Raw genomic sequence first — 13,144 nt, 5'->3', positions numbered from 1 at the left:
TCTGTGACATAACCATTCAATCACACACTAACCTGCGATATATATCCTGTAACTGCACTGCTCTCGCTCTGTGACATCACCATCCAGTCCCACCCTAACCTGCTACATAGACTCTGTGACTGTACTGCTCTCGCTCTATGACATCACCATCCATTCACACTCTAACCTGCTACATAGACTTTGTAACTGCACTGCGCTCGCTCTGTGACATCACCATTCTATCACACACTAACCTGCTACATAGACTGTGTGACTATACTGCACTCACTTTGTGACATCACCATCCAAACACACACTAACCTGCTACATAGACCATGTGACTGCACTGCGCTCACTCTGTGACGTCACCATTCAATCACACACTAACCTGCTACATAGACTGTGTAACTGCACTGTTCTCGCTCTGTGACATCACCATCCAATCACACACTACCCAGCTACATAGTGTGTTTGACTGCACTGCTCTGTGACATCACCATTCAATCACACACTAACCTGCTACATAGACCGTGTAACTGCACTGCTCTCGCGCTGTGACATCATCATCCAATCATACACTAACCTGCTACATAGACTCTGTGACTGTACTGCTCTCGCTCTATGACATCACCATCCATTCACACACTAACCTGCTACATAGACTTTGTAACTGCACTGCGCTCGCTCTGTGACATCACCATTCTATCACACACTAACCTGCTACATAGACTGTGTGACTGTACTGTGCTCGCTCTGTGACATCACCATTCAATCACACACTAACCTGCTACATAGACTGTGTGACTATACTGCACTCACTTTGTGACATCACCATCCAAACACACACTAACCTGCTACATAGACCATGTGACTGCACTGCGCTCACTCTGTGACGTCACCATTCAATCACACACTAACCTGCTACATAGACTGTGTAACTGCACTGTTCTCGCTCTGTGACATCACCATCCAATCACACACTACCCAGCTACATAGTGTGTTTGACTGCACTGCTCTGTGACATCACCATTCAATCACACACTAACCTGCTACATAGACCGTGTAACTGCACTGCTCTCGCGCTGTGACATCATCATCCAATCATACACTAACCTGCTACATAGACTCTGTGACTGTACTGCTCTCGCTCTATGACATCACCATCCATTCACACACTAACCTGCTACATAGACTTTGTAACTGCACAGCGCTCGCTCTGTGACATCACCATTCTATCACACACTAACCTGCTACATAGACTGTGTGACTGTACTGTGCTCGCTCTGTGACATCACCATTCAATCACACACTAACCTGCTACATAGACTGTGTGACTATACTGCACTAACTTTGTGACATCACCATCCAAACACACACTATATGAAGAAGCAAAGAACAAAAACAAAATTGGGCGCTGATGTTTAAATTAAACGCTAGCCGCACATTCCTGGGGCCTGGTTTGTAAGCCTCCAATTAATTTGAAACAAGAAAAAACAATTTGGAACAGCGCTTAGCATTTAATAAAAACTTTTTTTATTTTATTGTCAATAAAATTAAATCAAATATAAAAAATAATAATAAATAATAAATGATAATATATATATGAAAATACGGGAATTATATAATTGTACAATTACCGGCCGGATTTCTTATACTATACAATCATTCCATAAAACAATTAATATGTATATAATACACAACTGTTGCACACAGCATGAATTTTAAAATAATTATATATTAAAGCACAGCAGGATAACTCCACTAATTGGAAAAACTTCTTACGATGACAGATATAACTTAGCAGGCGTCCCTGCGCTGTATAATGTCACTTATATTATCCGTTTGGTTTGAAGGAACAAAAATATATATATATGAGATAAATTATATCTTTAATTGCTGAATGATTCCAAGCCGTCCTAAAGCCGTAGATGACAACACAATGATTGGACAATTCTTGGATAATTTATCCTTCCTTTAAGAAGCAAAATGAAGCAACAGTCTCTATGTGAAGTATAAGGGAGTTCTGATGTGAAAATGTCCATGTATCAGCACGGCGGCATGATCAAGAACTATTGCGTGGATGTAACAATATGAAACTCCCCCTATCCCCAGGTGCCGCACCAACCTCTATATTGTGATGTTATATGCCTCAGATGCGGTGTTTTAGAGGCAGTCGGCGTCTCCTGTAGTGAATGAATGAATGAGCCGGCCGGCTATAACTCACTTGTCATCACATACGCGTTTCTCCGCCTTCATGTATCCTCGGCGGCTTCCTCAGTGTGTACACACTGAGGAAGCCGCCGAGGATACATGAAGGCGGAGAAACGCGTATGTGATGACAAGTGAGTTATAGCCGGCCGGCTCATTCATTCATTCACTACAGGAGACGCCGACTGCCTCTAAAACACCGCACATCTCAGTACCCGGTTTTCCGGACCCCAGTGCTAAGGGGGAATTAGGAGGATTCTCCTTCATCTGAGGCATATAACATCACAATATAGAGGTTGGTGCGGCACCTGGGGATAGGGGGAGTTTCATATTGTTACATCCACGCAATAGTTCTTGATCATGCCGCCGTGCTGATACATGGACATTTTCACATCAGAACTCCCTTATACTTCACATAGAGACTGTTGCTTCATTTTGCTTCTTAAAGGAAGGATAAATTATCCAAGAATTGTCCAATCATTGTGTTGTCATCTACGGCTTTAGGACGGCTTGGAATCATTCAGCAATTAAAGATATAATTTATCTCATATATATATATTTTTGTTCCTTCAAACCAAACGGATAATATAAGTGACATTATACAGCGCAGGGACGCCTGCTAAGTTATATCTGTCATCGTAAGAAGTTTTTCCAATTAGTGGAGTTATCCTGCTGTGCTTTAATATATAATTATTTTAAAATTCATGCTGTGTGCAACAGTTGTGTATTATATACATATTAATTGTTTTATGGAATGATTGTATAGTATAAGAAATCCGGCCGGTAATTGTACAATTATATAATTCCCGTATTTTCATATATATATTATCATTTATTATTTATTATTATTTTTTATATTTGATTTAATTTTATTGACAATAAAATAAAAAAAGTTTTTATTAAATGCTAAGCGCTGTTCCAAATTGTTTTTTCTTGTTTCAAACACACACTAACCTGCTACATAGACCATGTGACTGCACTGCGCTCACTCTGTGACGTCACCATTCAATCACACACTAACCTGCTACATAGACTGTGTAACTGCACTGTTCTCGCTCTGTGACATCACCATCCAATCACACACTACCCAGCTACATAGTGTGTTTGACTGCACTGCTCTGTGACATCACCATTCAATCACACACTAACCTGCTACATAGACCGTGTAACTGCACTGCTCTCGCTCTGTGACATCACCATCCATTCACACACTAACCTGTTACATATATTGTGTGACGGCACTGCGCTCACTCTGTGACATCATCATCCATCCCCACACTAACCTGCTACATAGACTGTGTGACTGCACTGCTCTCGCTCTTTGACATCCCCATCCAATCACACACTAACCTGCTACATAGACTGTGTGACCGCACTGCTCTCGCTCTGTGACATCACCATCCAATCACATACTAACCTGCTATATAGACAGTGTGACTGTACTGCGTTCACTTTGTCACATCACCATCCAATCACACACTAACTTGCTACATAGGATGTGTGACTCTACTGCGCTCACTTTGTGACATCACCATCCAATCACACACTAACCTGCTACATAGACCATTTGACTGCACTGCGCTCACTTTGTGACATCACCATTCAATCACACACTAACCTGGTACATAGACTGTGTAACTGCACTGCTCTCGCTCTGTGATATAACCATCCAATCACACACTAACATGCTACATAGACGTGTGACTGCACTGCTGTCATTCTGTGACATCATCATCCAGTCACACACTAACCTGCTACACATATCATGTGACGGCACTGCTCTCGCTCTGTGACATCACCATCCAGTACCACACTAACCTGCTACATAGACTGTGTGACTGCACTGCTCTCGCTCTGTGACATCACCAATCACACACTAACCTGCTACATAGACTGTGTAACTGCACTGCTCTCGCTCTGTGACATCACCATCCAGTCACACACTAACCTGCTACATAGACTGTGTAACTGTACTGCGCTCACTTTGTGACGTCACCATCCAATCACACACTAGCCTGCTACATAGACCATGTGACTGCACTATTTTCACTCTGTGATATCACCATCCATTCACACACTAACCTGCTACAAATATCGTGTGATGGCACTGCGCTCACTCTGTGACATCCCCATCCAGTCACACACTAACCTGCTACATATATTGTGACGGCACTGCTCTCACTCTGTGACATCACCATCCATTCACACACTAACCTGCTACATATATCGTGTGACTGCCCTACTCTCACTCTGTGACATCACCATCCAGTCACACACTAACCTGCTACATATATTGTGACGGCACTGCTCTCACTCTGTGACATCACCATCCATTCACACACTAACCTGCTACATATATTGTGTGACTGTACTGCTCTCGCTCTGTGATATCACCATCCGTTCACACACTAACCTGCTACATGGTCACCAGAATAAGCCCTAATTAGGGTCAGCACCATCTGATGCCGGCCAGTACACTTATATATATCTGTATCTGATGCTTTCACTGACTTCACTTTCTGTCTCTTCTTGTACAAGCATTTACCGCGCCCATCTTCAAGTTTAAGCCTGGCTCTAACACCCTGCGCTAGTGTGGTATGTACAGGAGTAAGCCGAAAAATGGACATTTTAAAAATTAGACAATTTATGGATTAAGCTAAATGCATTAAAACATTACCACAGGGCACATTTTTGATGCAGCAATAATATAAGGTATTGTTGACACCTAGCTGTCTGCAGCACCATGTCTCCACTGGCATTAAACACGGCAGTATACTTTAATTAGTCTTTGTAGGTCTTGATGAGAGCTGCTCGGGGTTATAGGATAATAATTGCTAACATTCCTTGTGCTGATACACGGAGGCTAGACAGAGTGAAACAATATAACTGTATTTATGGCAGGGTTGTAGCAGACCATTTCCATTCCCTGTTCTGGCCCCCACTTCCCCTACCTCCAGAACGCAGGGCCGGAGCTTCCACTAGGCAGCTTTAGGCAGCTGCCTAGGGGCGCCGGGACCTGAGGGGGCAGCCTGCTACAGCTGCCTGAAAAAAGGTTGAATGGTCTTACCTTTCCCAGCCGCTGCAATCCCCCAGAACTCGTATGTTACAGTAGCCACGACTGCTAGGCTCCCGTATTGCAGCCTTCAGCTCCAACTCCACCCGGCACAGGCAGTAACTTTGACAGCTCCTGGAGTCCTGGCTGGGGGTGACATGCAGCACTGCTCTTCTCTTCATTCCAGGCTCTATCACAGACTACTCTGTCCCAACTCTGCACTGCAGTCTGCAGGTAAGGTGGCTGCACAGTACATTCTCTGCATTGATAAGGAAAGAGGGCGAGAGCAGCAGTGTGGTGAGGGGCGGGGGGGGGGGGGAGATAAAGAGCAGGCATGCACACAGTCTGGGGGGATCAGCAGCAACATGCACACAGATGGTGGTGGGGATAGAACAGCAGACATTTAACAGAGTAGGGGGGAGGGGGGGAGAGCAGCATGCCTTTCATCTGAAGGGTGGGTAGGGGGAAGGGGCAGTAGGCAGAAGTTTTGCCTAGGGTGCTTAGAAACCTTGCACCGGCCCTGCCAGAACGTGTGATATCATTATGTCACAAAGGGGAGGCCTGTATAGGAGCAGCCGGGTACATAGATGCAGAGCTCCAGGCTGCAGGCTGGCATAAAAGGCACCCCACAAGCCAGAGAAGGGTACCAAAAGGGAGAGTGCCACTCCCTCTGCCCTGGGTGACAACAGCGGTCTCACATCCCTCCTTACATCCCTTCTTTGTGGATCCTCTCTTTTCAGTGTCCAGACTCCCTAATAGAAGAAAGCAGCCTATCCATTCACTAGGAGTCAGTGACATCACAGAGAATGCAGCCTATCCATTCACTAAGAGTCAGTGACATCACAGAGAATGCAGCCTATCCAGTCACTAGGAGTCAATGACATCACAGAGAATGCAGCCTATTCATTCACTAGGAGTCAGTGACATCACAGAGAATACAGCCCATCCATTCACTAAGAGCCAGTTACATGACTGACGGTGCAGCCTATCCATTCACTAAGAACCAGTGACATCACTGATAATGCAGCCTATCCATTCTCTAAGAACCAGTGACATCACTGATAATGCAGCCTATCCATTCTCTAAGAACCAGTGACATCACTGATAATGCAGCCTATCCATTCACTAAGAACAAGTGACATCACTGATAATGCGGCCTATCCATTCTCTAAGAACCAGTGACATCACTGATAATGCAGCCTATCCAGTCACTAGGAGCCAGTGTCATCACTGAGACTGCAGCCTATGAATTAACTAGGAGCCAGTGACATCACTGAGAATGCAGCTGGATGCTGGCATGTTGCTTTGCATATGTGGGTGTCCCATCAATACCACTTTAAGGTTTTACGATTTTCAGATATTAAAGCTGCACTCCACCAAGTAAACATTTGGCCAGTCTTCTCCCTTTGTCCATTGCAAGCTCATCTTCTTGCTTTATATGTCCATGCATTTCCCCATAACACCAGGCACAATGTAATTTGCACTGCTGTCTGCTGTATTGCACTTTTGTGGTTTATAAATTAACTTTAGTCTGTCAAACTTCCCTTGATCTGTTATTTTTTGTCACTGATCTAAATAAGGGATAAAAGTGCAACACAATAAGTCCATTAAAACGCTGCTGGACTTCCCTTAGTAAACCATCTGCTTTAAGCCTGAAAGCCTTTTATAGCTGTAGAGGTGAATTGGTTAACAAAGAATTGTCTCTGGTTTCCGTTATATTTTTATCCCCAAACAATGTTATTATTTTTGAAATGAAAGAATTTGCTCCTTTCCGGCTTCTTTGAAATCCATTTATTGTTTTAGACGAATTAGCTGATATTTTACAATGTCGCTTCAACCTACGACTTTTGTGGTTATAACAGGCGCACTGATAAAAACAATTGCTTCCCATTCTGAAAACCAAATGGCCCTGAGGACTTCTATAAAATGTTTTTTTTTTTTTTATATATACAGTAATGTGGTCTTTAGAGCGGCTGGTCTTCAGGTTGCCGGCGGCCGGGCACCTGACGACCACCATACCGGTGCCGGAATCCAGACCGCCGGCATACCGTCAACTTTTCTCCCTCTTGGGGGTCCACGACCCCCCTGGAGGGAGAATAGATAGTGTGGCGCCACCGTGCCCGCAAGGGTCTCATTTGCGCTCACCCAGCTGTCGGTATGCCGGCAGTCAGGATTCCGGCGCCGGTATGCTGGCCGCCGGGAGCCTGACCGCCGGCAACACATACTACATCCCTTTAGAGCTGTATAACAGACCTAATAACGCTGGAGTATAGATTGGTTCAAGAACTTTATTTATTATTACTTACATATTACGAAAAAATGTATCAGTGAAAATGACATCAAATACAACTTTAAGAATTTAAACTAACACTTGGAATTCCTGTACCACTCAGAGGCAGTGTCTATAATGGGTGCAGTGTGTGCGGTGCACACGGGCCCCTGGGTCCAAAGAAGGCCCACACCGCACACACTGCACCCATTTCTTCTATATACTTACCTTTCTGGTGTCCGGGTGTGGGTCCCCTCCTCTTCCGTGTCCCGTAGCCGTCAGCAGCGCTATTAGTGCTCTGTTTGAACACTAGAGATTCTGGCACAGTGCCAGAGTCTACAGCGCATGCGCAGGTCTCCGAAAAAATGGCCGCCGCAACATTTTTTTCGGAGACTTGCGCATGCGCTGTAGACTCTGGCACAGTGCCGGAGTCTCTAGCGCTCAGATAGAGCGCTAACAGCGCTGCTGCCGGCTACGGGACGGGAGAGGAGGGGGCCCACACCCGGAGACTGCACACGGGTCCTCTCCTCTCTAGATACGCCCCTGGTCAGAGGTGTTGCGTTGAGCCATGGGGCCCAGAGCACGTGCGTGCTATGGTACCCCTCCCCCCCAAGTGTGCATGTAGGGTTAAATTAAAAGGGAACAAAAAATAAGATTTTACTTACCGGTAAATCTATTTCTCGTAGTCCGTAGAGGATGCTGGGGACTCCGTAAGGACCATGGGGATAGACAGGCTCCGCAGGAGACATGGGCACTTTAAGAAAGAATTTAGTTCCTGGTGTGCACTGGCTCCTCCCTCTATGCCCCTCCTCCAGACCTCAGTTAGAGAAACTGTGCCCAGAGGAGATGGACAGTACGAGGAAAGGATTTTGTTAATCCAATGGCAAGATTCATACCAGCCACACCAATCACACCGTATAACTTGTGATAACTACCCAGTTAACAGTATGAAAACAACATATCATCAGTTCAAGACCGATGCAACTGTAACATAACCCTTATGTAAGCAATAACTATATACAAGTATTGCAGAAGAAGTCCGCACTTGGGACGGGCGCCCAGCATCCTCTACGGACTACGAGAAATAGATTTACCGGTAGGTTTAAAATCTTATTTTCTCTAACATCCTAGAGGATGCTGGGGACTCCGTAAGGACCATGGGGATTATACCAAAGCTCCCAAACGGGCGGGAGAGTGCGGATGACTCTGCAGCACGAATTGAGCAAACATGAGGTCCTCCTCAGCCAGGGTATCAAACTTGTAGAATTTTGCAAAAGTGTTTGAACCCGTCCAAGTAGCAGCTCGACACAGCTGTAGTGCCGAGACCCCCCCGGGCAGCCGCCCAAGAATAGCCCACCTTCCTAGTGGAATGGGCCTTGACCGATTTTGGTAACGGCAAACCAGCCGTAGAATGCGCTTACTGAATCGTGTTACAAATCCAGCGAGCAATAGTTTGCTTTGAAGCAGGGGCACCAATCTTGTTGGATGCATACAGGACAAACAGCGCTTCAGTTTTTCTGACTCTAGCCGTTCTGGCTACGTAAGTTTTCAAAGCCCTGACCATATCAAGTAACTCGGAATCCTCCAAGTCACGTGTAGCCACAGGCACCACAATAGGTTGGTTCATATGAAAAGATTAAACCACTTTTGGCAGAAATTGCGAACGGGTCCGCAATTCTGCTCTATCCAAATGGAAAACCAAATAGGGGCTTTTATGTGACAAAGCCGCTAATTCAGATACTCGCCTAGCCGAAGCCAAGGCTAATAACATGACCACCTTCCACGTGAGATATTTCAACTCCACCGTTTTAAGTGGTTCAAACCAGTGTGACTTTAGGAAACTTAACACCACGTTAAGATCCCAAGGTGCCACCGGAGGCACAAAAGGAGGCTGAATATGCAGCACTCCCTTTACAAAAGTCTGAACTTCTGGGAGATAAGCCAATTCTTTTTGAAAGAAAATGGATAGGGCCGAAATCTGGACCTTAATGGAACCTAATTTAAGGCCCAAATTCACTCTAGTTTGTAGGAAGGGAAGGAAACGGCCCAGATGGAATTCTTCCGTAGGAGCATTCTTGGTCTCACACCAAGAAACATATTTTCGCCATATACGGTGATAATGTTTTGCTGTTACTTCCTTCCTAGCCTTTATCAGCGTAGGGATAACCTCAACCGGAATGCCTTTTTCTGCTAGGATCCGGCGTTCAACTGCCATGCCGTCAAACGCAGCCGCGGTAAGTCTTGGAACCTGTTGCAACAGGTCCTGTCTTAGAGGAAGAGGCCACGGATCTTCTGTGAGCAGTCCCTGCAGATCTGGATACCAGGTCCGTCTTGGCCAATCTGGAACAATGAGGATTGTTCTCACTCCTTTTCTTCTTATTATCCTCAACACCTTTGGCATGAGAGGAAGAGGAGGAAATACATAGAATGACCGGAACACCCACGGTGTCACTAGGGCGTCTGCCGCTACTGCCTGAGGGTCTCTTGACCTGGCGCAATACCTCTGTAGCTTTTTGTTGAGGCGGGACGCCATCATGTCTATCCGTGGCAGTTCCCACCGACTCACAATCTGTGCGAAGACTTCTGGATGAAGTCCCCACTCTACCGGGTGTAGGTCGTGTCTGCTGAGGAAGTCTGCTTCCCAGTTGTCCACTCCCGGAATGAACACTGCTGACAGTGCGCTTACATGATTCTCCGCCCAGCGAAGAATTCTGGTGGCTTCCGCCATTGCCACTCTGCTCCTTGTGCCGCCTTGGCGGTTTACATGAGCCACTGCGGTGATGTTGTCTGACTGGATCAGAACTGGTCGGTCGCGAAGTAAGGTCTCCGCTTGACGTAGGGCGTTGTATATGGCCCTTAGCTCCAGGATGTTGATGTGAAGACAAGTCTCTTGACTTGACCAAAGACCCTGGAAATTTCTTCCCTGTGTGACTGCTCCCCAACCTCGGAGGCTTGCGTCCGTGGTCACCAGGATCCAGTCCTGAATGCCGAATCTGCGGCCCTCGAGTAGGTGAGCACTCTGCAGCCACCACAGTAGTGACACCCTGGCCCTGGGGGACAGGGTGATCAACCGATGCATCTGAAGATGTGACCCGGACCACTTGTCCAGTAGGTCCCATTGGAAAGTCCTCGCATGGAACCTGCCGAAGGGAATGGCCTCGTATGACGCCACCATCTTTCCCAGGACTCGAGTGCAATGATGCACTGACACCTGTTTTGATTTCAATAGGTTCTTGACCAGAGTCATGAGTTCCTGGGCCTTCTCTATCGGGAGATAAACCCTCTTCTGGTCCGTGTCCAGAATCATGCCCAAGAAGGGTAGACGAGTCGTAGGAACCAACTGCGACTTTGGAATATTGAGAATCCAGCCGTGTTGCTGTAACACTTTCAGTGAAAGAGATGCGCTGTTCAGCAACTGCTCTCTTGATCTCGCTTTTATGAGGAGATCGTCCAAGTACGGGATAATTGTGACACCTTGCTTCCGCAGGAGCACCATCATTTCCGCCATTACCTTGGTGAAAATCCTCGGGGCCGTTGAGAGACCAAACGGCAACGTCTGAAATTGGTAATGACAATCCTGATGAGGTGGATAAATGGGGACATGAAGGTACGCATCCTTTATGTCCAGTGACACCATAAAATCCCCCCCTTCCAGGCTTGCGATGACTGCTCTTAGCGATTCCATCTTGAACTTGAACCTTTTCAAGTATAGGTTCAGAGATTTTAAATTCAATATGGGTCTGACCGAACCGTCCGGTTTCGGGACTACAAACATGGTCGAATAATAACCCCTTCCCTGTTGAAGGAGGGGAACCTTGACCACTACCTGCTGAAGATACAATTTTTGTATTGCGTTTAACACTATTTTCCTCTCTTGGGGGGAAGATGGTAGGGACGATTTGAAATACCGGCGAGGAGGCACCTCTTCGAATTCCAGCTTGTAATCCTGAGACACAATTTCTATTGCCCAAGGATCCACCTGGGAGTGAACCCACATGTGGCTGAAATTCCGAAGACGTGCCCCCACCAGGCCCGACTCCGCCAGTGGAGCCCCAGCGTCATGCGGTGGATTTTGCAGAGCCGGTGAGGACTTCTGTTCCTGGGAACTATCTGTGTTGTGCAGCTTCTTTCCTCTGCCCCTACCTCTGACAAGAAAGGACGCACCTCGGACTTTCTTGTTTCTTTGTGAACGAAAGGACTGCATTTGATAATGCGGTGCTCTCTTAGGCTGTGAGGGAACATAAGGCAAAAAATTTGACTTTCCAGTTGTAGCTGTGGAGACCAGGTCCGAGAGACCTTCCCCGAACAATTCCTCACCCCTGTAAGGTAAAACCTCCATATGCCTTTTTGAGTTGGCATCACCTGTCAATTGCCGAGTCCACAGGACCCTTCTGGCAGAAATCGACATAGCGTTTATTCTAGAACCCAGTAGACTAATGTCTCTTTGAGCATCTCTCATATATAGGACAGCGTTTTTTATATGCCCCAGGGTCAATAATACAGTATCCTTATCTAGGGTATCCAATTCCTCAGATAAGGTATCCGTCCATGCCGCTACAGCACTACACACCCAGGCCGACGCAATTGCTGGTCTTAGTAAGGTACCTGAATGTGTATAAATGGACTTCAGGGTAACCTCCTGTTTGCGGTCAGCAGCATCTTTGAGGGTAGCCGTATCCTGGGACGGCAGGGCTACCTTTTTGGATAAGCCTGTTAAAGCTTTGTCCACCCTAGGAGAGGATTCCCATCGTAGCCTATCCGTTGGCTGGAAAGGATACGCCTAAGAATCCGTTTGGAAATCTGCATTTTCTTATCTGGAGATTCCCAAGCTTTTTCACATAACTCATTCAGTTTGTGTGAGGGGGGAAAAGTTACCTCAGGCTTCTTTCCCTTATACATATACACCCTTGTGTCAGGGACAGGGGTTTCCTCTGTGATGTGCAAAACATCCTTTATTGCTATAATCATATATCGAAGGGATTTAGCCAATTTTGGCTGTAACTTTGCATCATCGTAATCGACACTGGAGTCAGAATCCATGTCGGTATCTGTGTCAACAATTTGGGATAGTGGGCGCTTATGAGACCCTGATGGTCCCTGCGACAGAGGGTCAGGCACGGGTTGAGACCCTGACTGTCCCAATGCATCAGCCTTGTCAAATCTTCTATGCAAGGAATTTACATTATAATTTAAAACGTTCCACATATCCATCCAATCAGGTGTCGGCTCCTTTCCCACATAGCCTTCCTCATCAGACATGTCGACACAAGCGTACCGACACACCACACACACACAGGGAATGTCCTTTCTGAAGACAGTTCCCCCACAAGGCCCTTTGGAGAGACAGAGAGAGAGTATGCCAGCACATACCCCAGCGCTATAATATCCCAGGAATAACACAGTAACTTAATGTTAACCCAGTAGCTGCTGTATGTATAGTTTTTGCGCCTAATTATGTGCCCCCCCCCTCTCTTTTCAACCCTCTTCTACCGTGTATCAGCAGGGGAGAGTCCGGGGAGCTTCCTCTCAGTGGTGCTGTGGAGAAAAAATGGCGCTGGTGAGTGCTGAGGGAGACGCCCCGCCCCCTCGATGGCGGGCTTCTGTCCCGCTTATACGGTAATTTTGGCGGGGGCTCA

Source organism: Pseudophryne corroboree, chromosome 11 (assembly GCF_028390025.1).
Source record: "Pseudophryne corroboree isolate aPseCor3 chromosome 11, aPseCor3.hap2, whole genome shotgun sequence".
Lineage (NCBI taxonomy): Eukaryota > Metazoa > Chordata > Amphibia > Anura > Myobatrachidae > Pseudophryne > Pseudophryne corroboree.
This window is presented reverse-complemented; position numbering follows the sequence as displayed.